The sequence below is a fragment of the Mercenaria mercenaria genome, chromosome 3 (genome assembly GCF_021730395.1).
Source record: "Mercenaria mercenaria strain notata chromosome 3, MADL_Memer_1, whole genome shotgun sequence".
NCBI classification, from domain to species: domain Eukaryota; kingdom Metazoa; phylum Mollusca; class Bivalvia; order Venerida; family Veneridae; genus Mercenaria; species Mercenaria mercenaria.
In genome coordinates this window covers 81,176,639-81,193,930 of record NC_069363.1, presented here as the reverse complement: position 1 = coordinate 81,193,930, position 17,292 = coordinate 81,176,639, and positions in this window count along the sequence as shown.

The following is a 17,292-nucleotide window of genomic DNA, read 5'->3' as shown; positions in this document are numbered from 1 at the left end:
CCAAGTAGCAATACTCTGTCCAAAAGAGATTTTTTGTGCATATCATATGAGGAAGCCATCCATCTGGCTTGCGGAAGGTCGGTGGTATTACCTAGGTGGCGGCCCGTGATGAACTAATTCACGGAGGTGCACCTTGGGTCTTCCTCCACCATCAATACCAGATAGTTCCCATATGACCTAAATTTGTGTCGGTGCGTCGTTATACCCAAAAAAATCGTTTGTGCATGCAAATTTCTACGGCAATCACCGAGCGCTCGTTTTCTACAAACATACCAAAAAAACACTATGTATGTCCATTGAATCCCAATATACTCAATTTTGGCATGTCAGAAAATTTGTTTGCACAAACACAGGACATCCGTCTAACTCTGCTGTTCAAGTTTTAAATGACATGTGTTTTGTTGTTAAGTCAAGAGAGCAGCAGAAAAAACAAAATGACCAGCCGGTGTCTTTAGTAAGTAAACATGGCGCAAGATTGAAGATTTTTAATGGTTGCAATTAAATCTGTCAATCTATATCCAAGTTTGGATACCGAAAAACCATTTAGCAATTTACACAGTCTGACTTTGCGTTTGCAAATATTAGATGTTGTTTACGTTATCTAGAAAAAATACGTTTCGCGTGAGAAAACTTGAAATGTTTCAATGTGTTGGTAGATAAATTTATCAAAAACCTGTCACAATGCGGATGCAGAAGTCAAGCATTAAATTAAACATTGCCGAAGATTTCAAAACCGATAACAACAAAAAAAAAACTAGTATATCCTTAATAACCTATGCAATCTTCGCAATGTAGAGGATACTAAGTAAACAAATAAACGATTCGAATGTGAGATTTGTTCACATGTGTAGCAGTTGGGATTAGATATACCCTAACAGACACATTGTTAGGTCCCTTTGGCGATACACAATATGCCTGCACGGGTCTTGGCAGTTGCACAATAAAATATATCATAGAATGACACAGTGTTTCAGTGAAGCAAATGTTTTGAAACATAACTATATACCTAATGTAACTGTTGATTTAAAGTTGTTGTGTCCTGGAGTGTATTGTATAGAGCAATTCACAGAGCTCAGATTTTTCAGCATTCTTGTTATTTATCGTTGTATCGAAGTAATTCAAAGACAAATCTGCGAAATAGATATTAAACATTTAAAAATCTTAGACAAAATTATTAATGAATGCTACTACGGGCCAAGTACAAACCCAATAAGTGATTAGTTACATAGTTCGCAAACACATATTGACCGACTGCTCTGTCAACGCTGATTATATCCCGAATATTTGAGTAAATTTACCCGCCATAAACACCCAATACAGGGATTACGTACCCTGCGGGGTGAGTGTGGGGGGAGGGGGCGTAATTTTGTTGTAATTCATCATCTAAAATGTAGACAATAATATACTTGTGTAGAATAACACCAAATTTTGGACTGCGACTCAATTGTATTGATGAGTTGCAATGTAAAAGAGATAAGTCTGAAATAATCTTTTATGTCACAATGCGCAGAGATCGAACATTATTCTACATAATGGACAGATTCAGGCTTTTCTTCGACTTCAACATTGGTTTTCATGAAACACTCAGTTGTTTCGCGATATTACAGAATAGCGGGGTTCTTGTTCTTTATAACTTTTAAGACAAAATTATTTATTAATTTCCGTCCCTGCACTTGACTTAAACATGTCCGACGGAGTTCATATGACATTGCGTAAAATCTTTTGAAATGTATGTTAACAACAATGGTATTAATATATTTTTCTTACAACATTTAAAACAAATCTCTTTATGTTAAATATCTAAAAAATTTTAAGAGTCTTTTGTACCATTTGGCAAATTATTATATTGGCCTAATTTCATTGAAATCTCAACTGCTTTAGAAATTATCAAAGTAAGTTTTTAAAACATTTATCATTGGTTATTTTAGAATGATTTAGAGCTGTACTTATTCCTACAAAAAGCTAAACTTTATTTAAAGGATTGTGCACACTCATTACCTGATGTAAGAGGTTGTAACTACACTTGTCAAAATCCTGCTAACCAGGCATTATTCAAGTCAAGAATTGGCAGTTATAATGTATAGTTAGTGTAAACTGATTATGAAAATAGAGCTGTATCGGTACAATAACCTATATCATTGTAAAAAAGTAACAAGCATGTATCAGGCGACTTATCTCAGATATTTGATTTTGTTTTAATTCAAGTGGTAATTTTTTCCCTATGAACATTCAGTTTAAGTCTGCCTTCTAATTCGGCGATATATGACCATTTTGTGTCGATTCGCCGTAAAACCCAACTGACTCACTCACTTCCTTCTAAGATATACTCGTCTACTTTTAAGATTGGCTGATCAAACATGTTACTACTGTCATACAATAGACTTAGACTTACCAGACGATAAATATTTCTAATCTTCCTAACTGGACTTAAGGGGACGCATATTGCTACATTCACAGTTCATACAGAAATGCGGAAGGGGTGCATATTCAAGAAATAGATAGTGGGAAAATAAAAAACATATTCCTAAACTGATACAATACTGATGGACACCTGTAATATTCAGTATTTTGTGGATAAGGATGTGGTACTATGAATGTAATAGGAAAAAAGAGGTCTTTGTGAAAGTACATTCAACACAAAATATTAAGCTTTTGTATAAGGAAAAAACAGGTTTTTTACAATAACAGTGTTCCAAATAATGTTGAAGGGATGAGATTTTCTTTCTAACACACCAGGTTTGCTTAAACATGTAAAAATTTAACGCCACGTCATTTCAGCTCGGGATGGACGCCATATTTCTCATTGAAAAAAAATGTAAACAAAAAAAATCAGAGTGGGATTAGCATTGCAAGGGCATAACATGACATTCTAGACAATGAATACCTTAGAACAGATATCTAAGATGCTACACAGGTCAGGCGGGTTAAATGCATAATGGCGATCACTTGAAATTCATCTTGAAAAGGTGGTTAATTTTAGTTTATTTACATGGTTTTTAATTTTCCCACGACTTCTCGGCGATTCACTGCAAATGTATTACTGCGCCGGACGAAAGGTAACTCTAATAAACAACGGGAGACAACTTAGGTGTCAGCACGTTTACGATTTTAAAAAAACATGTCGATGATTATAAGGACTTCGGACACTTTCTATATGAAATTGCCTACTCCAAGAGTGAAAAATAAACTACTAAGAAATAAGTTTTTAATTACATATGCCATCAAAACACATATTTGAGATTATTTCTTAAAGTCAAATTTTCAATATTTGTTTTATAGAACAGTGATTTTTGTTCTAAATAGAATTACGTACTCTGTTATATAGATATAAAAAGTGTTTTGCTTTATACAACATTGTTCCCACCCGTGCATCAAAACCATATTTGGCCAGCATATGTAGATATTAATTGTACACATTTTCTGTGACTATTGTGTTGATGCAAGGGGTGGAACAGTACTTTTAAACAAAAAAAATATAACTACAGGGTGTTCCCAAATGTAAAGTAACCAATACTTTTTATATTCATTTTTAATAAATTGATAGTCACATATTTTACATCTGTTTGTAACTCAAATACTATACAAATGTTTGAAAGGGTATACATAGGCATTATATACATGTAAAGCAGTGAAAGAAGCAAATACTGTGAATTCATTATTATTCGTTGGGTTAAATTTTCATTGGCTTATCTTGGTTGTTTGTTGCAGTAGATTGACAAATATGTGCTTTAACATACTTGCAACACACCAGGTAATCTTCTGCATGCCCCCCCCCCCCCCCACCCCCTCGCGACGCGCACGCCACTAGCGATGAGGATGTTATTTGTTTTTATTATTTTTTGTATTTTTTATATATTTTTCATGTCTTTATTTTTTCATCTTCTACTGTGCGTTTATATTTACTTTTTTTAGACACATACCAAAAAAAAAAAAAAAAAAAAAAAAAAAAAAAAAAAAAAAAAGCGGCAATATGTGCACAGCAGTTAATCTGATCCTGACTAAACTCTATCCAACAGAAATAACGCTTGGCATTGATATGCCTGTGATGCATAGGTCAAGAACAGTAGCTTCATGGCAGGACATATCAGTGACGGTTTCACATTCAGTGTGATGTCACGAAAGTGATGTGTCAAGTCGCTTTCCATTGCAGATGGCATAAATAAGTACGGCTAGACGCGAAAACGCATCTGCGCAGTCTGGTCAGGATCCATGCTGTTCGCAAAGCCACTCTGTTGGTTTTCTCATGGCTCGGCTCATTTGGCTTAAACATGTAATAAAAATGTATCCAGGTCGCTGCATAAAAAATCCACCTGAAACTCGACTGGACCTTTTAGTTCGTTTTCGCGTCTAGCCGTATTTATATATGCCATCTGTTGGTTTTCTCATGGCGCAGCTCAAATGTTATCTGTGCCACTGGTACTTATCCCAAACAAGAACCAACCCTACGGCCTTGATAAGATGACTGCCTTTTCTTAGTATTAATGTTATGCAGCACACAACTATCTGCCATCACTTATAACAGAACTATACAGACATGTACATGTACTTAAATAACTACCTGAACCACTGTAATAAAACTGACCGGTCACTTATACATGTATACCTATTCACACATGTAATGCATCAATAACTTAACATTACGAACAATGTATAGATAAATCAAGTACAGGTTGCTTGCAAAAATATTGTTCTATTTTTTATTTATTTATAGGATTTTAATCTTAAAATGTTATTTTTTCCTTAAATAAAATGATTTTGTCACTTTATTCGACTGGAATTCATATACTTAGAACTTCCATAAAGTGATGACATTATATTTTTACGGAAATTAAACATTTTATTTTTTCAAGAAAATATACCCTGGCCTAGATAAAATAAGAAAAACATCTTGATAGGAACAGATACAAACCAGTTTCTTCTGTAATAAATTAACTAATACATTGGTTTATCATTGACTCGAAACGATTTGGGTATTGTTTAAATACTTAATGGGAGTTTTGCCTTCAAAATGTAGGCTAGAAGCATATGATAGTGTCCGAAGTCCTTTCTTATCAAATAATGAATCCTAATCAGATATTCGTCTTTAATATTAGAAAATTATTAATTTCTGTGGACATTTGTCAAAAAATATTACTTACATTGGACTACTTTGCGCATCAAACTGGTTTCCGCTTCAGTTGTGAGGCACTTCCGTTATACTTTTTGACAACAATAACAAAACACAAAATGAATCAATAAAGTCACTTATAAACCGACTGCTACTTAAATCAGTGTAAGTAAAGTTGTTGTTACAACATTATACATGTTCGTTACGTTATGAGATAAAGTTTATCTTGAACTGCATAATCCATTAATTACGTTTAGATGATATTGCATTTACAACTTATTTGACCCCATTTTTTACGTGAATGACAGCATTCTCGTGCAACTCGTGCAAACAGAGTTATGAAAAGTATGGTGGAGAATTCAAGGACAAATTATAAATGACATTAAAGTAAGGATAACTGTATATTCGTCCAGTTTTGATCATTGACATGCCTGCTGTGTATTAGTAACTTTTGTGAACAAGATTAGAATGTTACTTTTGCACATATACACATTGATTGGACCTCTCAACCAAATTTCATACCTTATTTTAGGGATTTTTAAGAAAATACATTTTCAAAAGTTTGTTGAATGTGTTTTGATATTTAAGTGCATTGTAGTTCATGAATACCAAGTTAAAAATTAATAATGGCAACATTTCTAGGCCCTTATTGTAAGCCACTAGATTTCTGTAACAATAAATGTTTAATGTATTAAGGGGAATATACTCTTTTAGTTTTGGAATGTGGCATTCCTTGAACACCGTATCTTTTCTTATGCACTACTTTGTAAACAAACTAAATAATGTGTTTTAGCTTACATATGCGAAATGAAAAGCAAGACAGTGACCATATTTCAAATTCTTTCTTTAAATTAGAATCTGTAGGACATTGATAAATGTTTGGACAAGGTGAAGCACTATTATTTTCGCACCAAAAAGTCTTAATTGTTGACTTTGAATGTACACAATAAGTCTTATGTAATTCAACAATAACTTTCTTGTTTCAGTTTTCTCATTTTTATTTTAGTGAGCAATCCTTTATGTACTTATAACAGTTGAAACAGTATCCATTTCATGTACCAAAACCTTGTACTTTTTTGCAGGTAAATTTTGTCATACCCCACCCACTTTTTTCTAATTTCAAAGTATGCGTCCCCTTAAGACACTAAAATTCTATATCTAAGTAATCATTATTTATCTCCCTTACGTTACAACATTTCTCGATAAAATCCGATATTTGGTTTTGTTTCAGTTTGTAGAGTAATTCTTTTCCAAATCTTGAGTTACTGTGACGTTGTAATTGAAAACGATTTTCAGCAAAATACTTTCGTATTATCAACGATCATACAAGATTGCGCAGCATCAGCCAAGACCAAACTTATGACCCACTTGAGAAAAGGCCTTGTCGCCTACATTCTTGGTCATCTAAAACCACACAGTGAATAAATTACATTGAAAAGAGGTTCTTACGTTAGCAATGGCATATGATTTGTACTTTATACCATCGGTCAATCTATTTTTCTACTTTCTGTTAATAACACAGGAGTACATCTATGCATCAAAACTATATGCAATATTTTGAAAGAGGGATCATTTCAATTTATGATATCCATTTTCAATAGTATAAGCACAAAATGCATTCATCCAGGTCGTAGATATTAATGTCGCCCAAAACAGTACTCACCTACCGTAACATGATTTAATATCTATGCAAAGTATTTTGAAACAGGTAAAGATATGGCAAAAGTGACACAAACTGTCGTCAAATGATGTAACTGAACATAACTTCCTAGTTACTATCTGATGAGTAAATATTTCTGATATTATCATTTCTATTTCATCTATATTTTGTCCCAGTGAAAACCTCTCCTCTGTAATGGGGATGTTTTTCAAATAAACGTGATTAAAATGGTGTTTTCCCTCTGTGTCTGTATAATATACCTTGAATGCATCAGTAAGAAGGTTTGTTTTCGGTATATGCCATCAAGGAATCAAACAGTTATCAAATATTCAAATAACTTTTATCTCTTCCATAACTTATCCCTTCCGTAACATAACACCTTAGCTGGTTTAACTGCCGACTAAAATGCAGAAAGGAAAATCAAGTTTTTCTCATGTGTAACTCGTAGGAAGAAGAGCCAAATCTGCAAAGAATTTTAAGTGTAAAAATGACTATTATTGATTGAACAGTATTTTAAATAAATGAGGTAAGTTTATAAATGTATACTAAACTTTACTCTAATACATAATGTGCATGTGATTATGTTTTACGGTGTAAGAATGTGTTTTTTCTACTGTTGCAATTTGATTTGAACGTAAAAAATTACATGAAATACAGTGCTGCAATAAATATGCCTCTTTAAACATGTCTGTTTCGGAAGGGAACATTGTGTTCGTAAATTCCAATGCGTCATTCATATTTCATACATGAAAGTTTGGCCAAAGAGAGACATGACAAAAGTGTTTTAGATTCAATATCTATATATATTTTCTGACTATTTTCTCAGTAGAAGTGTAATGCAGAAATTTATTTTTCCACAATACAGTAATGGAGGTGAGATAGTTTGTCCGACTGCATTGAAGTTGTCCTGGTTTATTTACTGCAATCCTACTGGTTTCAGTAATGCCTACCCATTATGTTATTCGTAAAACATGTTAGATACAGTATATTTTAAAAAATATGCTTTCGAAGACAAAATGTTTTAATGTGTTACGGAGAAGATATAATGTTACTTATGTAGTTGAAGTAAGGTCTTCTTAAACTTGTTTTATTCTAATTAGGTTTCTCTGAATGTATTTTTTTATCTGACAAACTATTTTGTATTCAATACGCAGAGAAGATATAATTGGACACATAATTTACAGTTATTTGAACCGCACCATGAGAAAACCAACATAGTGGGTTTGGGACCAGCATGGATCCAGACCAGCCTTCGCATCCGCGCAGTCTGGTCGGGATCCATGCTGTTCGCTAACAGTTTCTCCAATTCCATTAGGCTTTAAAAGCGAACAGCATGGATCCTGACCAGACTGCGCGGTTGCGCAGGCTGGTCTGGATCTATGCTGGTCGCAAAGCCACTATGTTGGTTTTCTCATGGCGCGGCTCACTTGTTTCCGATAGAAACTGTTGAATGCTAAGCATCTGAAACATCGATGTGACAGACTAAAAGACAGAAAATGGTAGTAATGAAACGTTAACTTATTAAGTTAAACATTATTAAGTGAGTTGGGATTCTTCAGAGAATGGAAGATAAACGGACAACACCAAAATAAGGTTACAAAAAATACAAATTCCATCATTGAATCAGGTACTTATTTTACTTAATACAGATGTCAATTTGGACAAAATATCATGATTTACCAATACCGATGTCCTGTTTTTATAAATGTTGAATTAGTGATGTTTCCAAAAAGGAATCCAAAAATGTTTTCGGATATTAGCAAACGATGAAACTCGCGAATATAGCAAAAGTAAATGTCTTACAGTAATCATTATTACCAGTCAGTAAGTCCGTCAGCCAATCAGTTTCTCAAATAATTAATCAATACATATTCCAAACGCATAATTATGCTACTATATCTTCGCGTAGATAATGTGTAGAACGGTCTCTGTGTGATATGAGGATATTTGACAAATATATGCTTAATATACCGGTACCAAATATTCAATTCAATATAACATCATTACAATGTTTATAGTAACATATTATGACAAGAAAGAAAACATGGAAATACACGAAACTATAAAAACCATTTTCTGAATGGTCATAACAATTTTAAAAAAAGAACGGTTGAAATATGTAGCACAAAATTATTCAGATTTGGCAGATGAAAACACATAGCTTAAAGTACCTTTTCATTCAGTATCTATATTTGGGGCAAACAAGCAGAAAATGAAAATACGATTCGATTTTATTCATAGTACATGATTTGTCAAGTCGTTGTTCCCAAGGTATATTGTTGTATCTTTCTGTTTGGAAAAATAACTGATGGGCAGATTCTCATATGTGCATTGCTGAGCGGACACTAAGCATCATAAAATTGTATGCATATTTAAGTTCTTTTTTCCAATCATTAATTCATTTTTAATGGCGAATAACTGCTTCAAGTTTGAAAGCAATATCTTTGACCTTTAAAAGAAAAGTTGACCCAAACATAAAACTTAAGCAAGATATCTGATATTATCTTAGTCCAAAAGGTGTCATAATTCTTGCAAAAAGCAGGATAAAGTTATGTTTCTCGCTGTACAGGGTCCACTTTGGATAGTGAACAATTGTTGCAAGTTTTAAAGAAATAGTTTGATAGTGTAGGGGAAAAGCTGACTTAAACATAAAACTTAAACCAGAAATCTGATTTTCTAAGTCCAAAGGGGGCCATAATTCTTGCAAAAAGCAAAATGGAGTTATGCTTCTTGTTGTACAGAGTCAGCTTCTGATGGTGAACAAGTGTGGCAAGTTTCAAAGCAATAGCTTTGATAACTTAGGGGAAAAGTTGAACTTAATCCAGAAATCTGATATTTTCTAGTCCAAAAAGGGCCACAATTTTTGCAAAAAGCAGGTTGGAGCTATGTTTCTTACTGTACCGAGTCAGCTATTGATTGCAAACAAGTGTTGCAAGTTTGAAAGCAATAGCTTTGATAGTTTAGGAGAAAACTTCACCTAAACATAAAACTTTACCAGGCGACGCCGGCGCCGACGCCGATCAAGTAATGACAATAACTCATCATTTTCTTTTTCAAACATGATAAGCAGTAAATCAGAATAGTTTCCACTGTTTACAACGATTTTGCGTGTTTTATGGGTTTTACAGATTTAACCAAAAATGGAGGGGTTTTATCATTTTATTTTATATTGGACAGGCAAATATTCTGTAGAACAGTCTAATCTTTCGTTTTCCAAAAGTAGAATATCTAACATACTTAAGCTGCATGACAATAAAAAGCTAAACATCGTTCTATGTTTTCTTTTCCAAAGTGACGTCTTGCATCCAAATTATCATAAATTGTTATGAGCGGTACTCGAAAAGGAGTGTCTCGAAAAGGAGTGTAGCTAATACAATTTCCATATTATGCTCATATTTACATAATATATTACATATTCTTAAAAAATGAGATTGCTGGATTTTGAATTTTCGACAATTTTAAGGTTTTGTATGATTTTGAAATGTTTTAATCAAATTCCAACTTAAAAACATGTTTCCTATCTTTCTTTTTGTTTTGAAAATGATGATTTTGGGTTGTTTGTTACATTATTTCTAGCATAACTAGTAATTTGTACTTCAGTATACGTTTTTTAACCTTCACAGTATTTCGAAACAATAGTTTTCTGTTTAAATCATGTTACTAACTGTTTCTACTTTTTCATTTCAAACTCTGTTTTGTACAAAATATCTTGTTAGGGCTTCTATAATCTTACTGTACTAAAGCGAAATTACTTTTATTGAAACGGTCATAAAGCTGCTTTTCAAAATTAATACTCATTCACACATTCAAATTGTATTTTAAGCAGGTCATTTTAACGACAAGTATTTAATTTAATACATTTTTGCCAACTTCTGACTCAACAATTCAAGCGACATCAGTCGTGTTCGGGGACACATTAAGTTTCTTTTTTTGTATATATATGTTTTACACTAAAACAGAATAGAGGTTTTTATTTTGTTTATAGATGTTTTGCACTATAACAGATTAAATCTTGAAAAAGTTTATATCCAAATGATAACGTCTCACTTAAACAGAAAACTCTGGGATAGGCAGTTCTTGAAGTCAAATGGGACTGAATTGCTTGAATATTTGTCTTCTGCCTTGTTTCTTAGGGTCCCTAATTGTGTTTTTTCTTGTTATTCTACCTTAAGCAAAAATATTGTGTACATGAAAACATGTCTATTAAGGTTTGCTCTTTATATATAATTACGCTAGTATTTCTGTGGGGTCCATATCGTGCCATATGTCACCTTTATAGTTGCAAAGTTTCACCTGGCATGAATACCTTTATCAAGAATGTATATCCTCATCAAACATCCTGACAAAATATTTCATTCAACACTATCCTATCAAACATTTTACTTCTAAATTGAAATATAACACTGTGTACTCAATCACAAGTACTAATGTTCATAATAATTATAACCATCCTCAATGATCTGGTTAAAATGAACAAATTAAAAGCACACATGTAATGCCCATCGCCGAATGAAAATTATTCTAGCGTGGTCACCTATCTGACCACTAGTCACATGACCAACAAAACAAGTAGAGACTGACCAATCAGGGGAAATTATTTTCCAACTAATTCATTGCATCCAAACGTTGGAAATTTCATTTTCCCTAACTTACCCATCTCTACTAGTAAATACTAAAACCATATTCACTTAATATCATTTATTAATTAATAAATTGCGAGCAAGCGTTTGGACACTGCTGAATATAAAGAACGGGATAATCTCGGATTTTGTACATTTAAACCAGACCATTGAACATCAAAATGTCTGTCATTCTAAAATAAATTAAAGACCTAAGGATTTTGATACAAGTAGCCTTTCATTAATTAGAATCCTTAATGTAACCGTCTTTTGCATTTGCACTTTTCAATCTACTATGTCTTTTGAACAATCTATCTTTAACTCCATTATTGGCGGCGGAGGTTGCACCTCCACAACACAAGTAGTGAAAACCAATCCTCAACATGAGGTGAAAAAGCTTCTATAAATAATTCCCTCAATATTGTATAAGATATATGTGAATCAAAATTTCTTAAATGATACGAATTGTCCTTAAATATAACTCTACAAAAAATAAAATGGTCAGTATCCCCAGGAATGTTAATCCATGACAAATATTTTTTCTAAATTAACAACTGGACATGATTCAGTGTCTGCCCTCAGATGTGAACTGTCAATCACAATGTCAGATTTTTGAGTAGGCTAAAGGCTGAAAGCCTTTTGACGAGTCCTTGCTGTTCAGCGATTCTCTAAATGGACCGAATAACACGTGAAGGGATGTAGTTCCATTAGATTTCTCAAACTTCAAACAGTTCACTGCATAAATGAAGTTAAGTTGTGTCAATTCCCTTTGCTATGACCAATATACGATGTAATCTGTCATATTTATGACTTGTAACTGTGCAATACTCGAATGTAACTCATTAAGCATAAATGTGCATTTTAAGAATTGCGCAGGCTTACAAAGCTTGGGTAACATCCAGCGAAAGACAAAAAATAGTTCCACAGGGCTCCAGATAAGATGCGTATAAGCGTAAATTACGTGTAGAAATAATGCAAATACGCATGTCTAATAATTTCTAAGCGTATAAAAACGTATATAAAATTACAGAAACGCACACAATGCTTTTTTAAAAACAAAATCTGAATCGTCTGGATGCGTTAGGTAACATAGCCGATCAGCCATAATTCTCCCACATTGAACGTAAACACGCATCGTATGATTTCTATAAACTTTGCGTGGGTTGACTTTTGCAGTCAGTAAACGGATAAATTATCGGAAGAAGAAGCTCTTACTGGTTTGTTTAGTTACTACTGATATTAAAAATGATTTTATTTCTTATTTTTCGAGAAATAAACAAATCGGCGAAACATTAATTTGTATTTTCTTGTAGTTTTTAAAATCGAAAGTAGATCGTCTTTGTTTGGCTGCTTTCACGAAACGAAACAACCTTTTTATGAAAAGATTTAAATAAGAGGTAATTTAACCGTAAACTTCAATGTCAGATACTGCCAATTGCTGCTAAATGTCTTCGTATCATCACAATTTGTAAAATATATTGTTGAAACTGGAGAAAAGTGTAATCGTATCCGGATATAATATTTTGGGTAAATATCGAGCTGTGTTATGAAATTTTAAGAAAAAAACTAAAAACAAACTGAAACTGGTAGACTATACTGTCAGTACATCAATCATTAGCCGACTCAGGCCCTTCAGGCCTTTGATTTAATACTTAATAACTCTGAACTTCTTAGAAATCCTGCATATACTATAGGACATGCTATAATAGTTCTGTGGTTCTTAATATTCACTTCTGGATGCACATGCCATTAAAAGGGTCATGAAATTGGCCTTAATTTTTTCAAACGTTTTTAACAGAGTTTTAACAGGTCACCATTAAAATTCACCCATTAGTTCTTACTATTTAATGGGATTTTCATGACCATAGTTTTAACGCCATACATTAAAATGCCATGAAATAAGTATATTAAAACCCTGGTAAAATATACCTTGTTAAAATGATTTTGATGGCCATGAAAAGCTGCTTAAAATAAACCATTAAAATAAGTTAACAGGCTCCTTAAAACTCCATGAAAATTTTTAATTGGCATGAAATTAATGTGCCATTAAAAAGTATCCCTTAATTCCACATTAATTAGTAAGAACTAATGGGGCCATTAATTTTTTAATAATCTGTTAATGGCCGTTAATTATTAAAGAAATGATTAATGGTCTCATTAAATATGTCAGATTCAATTTTAATGGGTTCATAATATTTTAATGGTATATCAAATTAAGGGCCATGAAAATATTTGCCATCAGAATTAGACATCTTAAGATAATCAACTTCATCTTGATATTTGCCGTATTGATTTAAACTACGTATTACTACACATGTAATAGTATCTATACATATGTACTGTTTTGTAAAATGCTAGAAGAATATTTGTTTCTTCTTTTTTCTCTCTTTATATTATAATGTAAACACATGTAACAGCCTCGTACAAACATTTGTCATATTGTATCCTTATTCTGTCATACGTTCATATGAAATGAGAAAATAAATGGATATTGTATTATATTGTGTTGTACTGAGAAGGGTTTACAGGTACCGGTTTAATAGATCAAGTGACCATGTGGGTAGTTTTAACTATTCAACATTACAATATTGACAAACATTCTGACCAAGTTTTTATTGGTACAGACATTAGGCATCAGGTGTATTAAAAAAGCAACTGTTGATGACAATGTCAGCGCACAATGGGCAATCACAATTTAGCTCTACTTCAGTACTTTGTGCTCAGGTGCATGCACTTAAACAGCTAAGAGCAATGTTTGAGGGATTGCATCACAAGTAGCTCCCCCCTCCCCAATCAAGCGTACCACACTCTTTGATTCATTGAAACTAAGAAGCGATTGATCTGCCCATGCCCCAAATGAATTTAAATCAGACTGTAAATCTTCACAATCATGTGTACTGTTCATTTCTCTATAAACCTTAGTTTCTACACAAGGGTTGAAAAATTTGAAAATCTAAACTGGTCTGAACACATTTTATAATGTAAATTCCTTACCCCACCCATTTTCTTATACAAATGCTGATTATTTGGACAAGAAAAACAAACAGAAAAAGTGGCATGCATCAATACGATTTACACTTACCAAAGTAATGTAGATTGATGTTATCAAATAAGTTTGTATGTTTTCATCCAACTTTCATTGAAATAAATCCGATTTTTTGTAGGAACACAATTAGGCAAACATTAAAAAAAAATGGCGCAACTGCATCAAGGGGAAATAACTTTAATGCAACTAAATATAACATCATGATATATTACAGACGATGTGTGCATAGTATGTATTTATTGTAATTAAAGTCCATTTTAGAACAATATGGGACTGGAATCATAAGCATTCAATGGGAGTGCAAGCCAAAAACCAAAAACAAGGAGAAAATATACGAATCATATTTTACAGAATGTAGGATTTAACGGGCATCACATTGCTGTTAAGGGCCATTAAGTTTACTCTTAAATGAAATCGTACAGAACCTGAACATTTAATGGGCATTAAATCAAATTTAAGGGCCATGAATAATCCTGTTAAATTAAAAAAATACAGAATTTCACTATTTTTTTCAAAGCCATTAACTTTTTTAGCTACCAAACTAAGTTTTTAATGGCATGATTCATGGTCAAAAATGGGTGTTTTAATGGTATTTTAACATGTAACCCATTAATATTGTGAAACCTGTTAAATAAAGTGACACAAGAATTAATGGGGTTAATTAATGGTTTTTCCTATTTTAATGGATGTTTTACAGGGTTTTAAACCCTGTTTAATGCTATGTGCATCCAGTAGTGATTACCAAACTGAAATAAACGTTTATACATATCATGCGGCATCTTAATAGTTACTGGTTCTTTTTTCACAATAGAATTAGACAAATTCCTCTTTGATGCTTCTAGCACATTTTTCAACAATGTTGACTCTGTTCGTGACTTTAAACCAAATAATTCATGTATATATTTAGCACTTTAAAATGCTTTTAAAACTGGACTTGGTGAATTAGCACATTAGAACACAAATATAATGAAAACACAAAAGTTTTTGCCGGCAAGATGTCCTCTTCTCCTACGGAATTACTTGACGCCCAAAGTCTCCATCTCTGAAAAGCGTTTATGTAAGATTTTGTGGTTGTGTATGCTCGGGCTGAAGACAGTAGTTCCGGGATCAAGGGCACCTTCTCGGACAACACTTGAGGCAGTTCATCAATCTCATCTGAGAAGCACTGAAAAAAACATACGTAAAAATATAACTAATTAATATAACAATCAATGAAATAAAACCATGATTTTTAAACAAATTCTCTAATCTTATATATATTCTTTTGACTTTTCAGCCAATACAAGCATCATGCAACCTTTGTCAGCAATTATAATGGTAGCCACGCCATACTAAGACTTTTTATGTTATAGCACAGTTTAGGGAAAAATAATAAAACAAAAATAAAAAAATAAATAATAATAAAAAAATGAAAATCATATTTTTAAGCAATTTCACTAAACCTCACATATTCTAATGGCTTGTCAGCCAAGACGAGCATCGTGCAGCATTCGTCAGCAATTGTAACGGCAGCCACGCCATATCTAGACTGTACATACATAGCACAGTTTAATCTTTCATTTACTATCAGTAAATCTGACACTAGTCATATACAAATACAATGCCTCAAACATCTAAAATACATCTTATAAAGCCAACATTTTAAAATGCAAATCTTCATGGCCAAATATACCTGAACTGCTTATACCTGAAACATAATATTCTTTCTGACTTGGTAAATACATCCAGTCAACAATACTACTAACAAAATTACAACCTGTCCAAATAAGAGGCCAGTAAGCTGCTGATTTCCACAATGGAACTACTAAAATTCCACTTGCTTTATCATGTGACATTTTCTAAAAAAAACCCCTAGAAATCAAATTTACTGGCGGAACAAATAATCCAAATTTGCCTTTCCAGTTTATACTGAATGCATCTACCCCTGTGCAAAATGATTTCCAAAATCTGCTATAACATATTGGTAATTTTGCGTTGTGAGGTAAAGCGAACCAATCTACGTCCAATGTACCAAATCTTTCAATGATCAAATTAATGAAAAAGGGAGACAACTCCCAATCATACCTTTCTACGATCTTGGACAAGTAATCTGCCTTTTCATTCTTTTCCCTTGGAATCCATTCTTTGCTTAAATGATCGAATTTTTAATACAAAAAGAATGAATCTTAAATGCTATATCTTGCAAATCATTTTTCATAGACCCTTTTTCAATAATACTACTCACACCTTGATTATCTGTAAACCATTTCACCTTATTTGAAGCTAATGTATCTTTCAATGTCAATTTAAAACTCTATATACTGCCACTAATTTCCTCCACGTTGAGGCTTTTTTGGCTTCTATGCAGTCCCACATAACATGGGCAATCCAATTAACAGTGTTCACCATATAACCAGAATATGCTACATTACTAGCATCACTATACACAAACTTGGAACAAACCGGCCTTTTACCCAGAAATCTATAATTCATTTCAGACAAATTTGATTTCCGAAAGGATAATTGTTCCATGTTTTCAGATGACAACTTGATTTAAGAATGCCAAGTATTTGCTAAGCAAATGGCAATGCTTAAATATCTGGTCATAAACTGACACAAACTTCCCAGTACATAGAAATAATCTGTCCTACAAAACTGGCTACTTTCTTAACCAACACTCTCCTGTGTATCCTTAAATTTTCTCAATATCTGAAAGTATATGAAATGCCTTTTCTATTCTCTTATAAGGTATTGATATACAAAAGTCCCTAGAATTTCAATTTGCCCCCAAAAATTCATGATTTTGAACAGGATTCCACTGTGATTTTTCAGCTTTCGGTACAAAACCAGACAAAATTAAATCATTCTTGACTGAAACAGC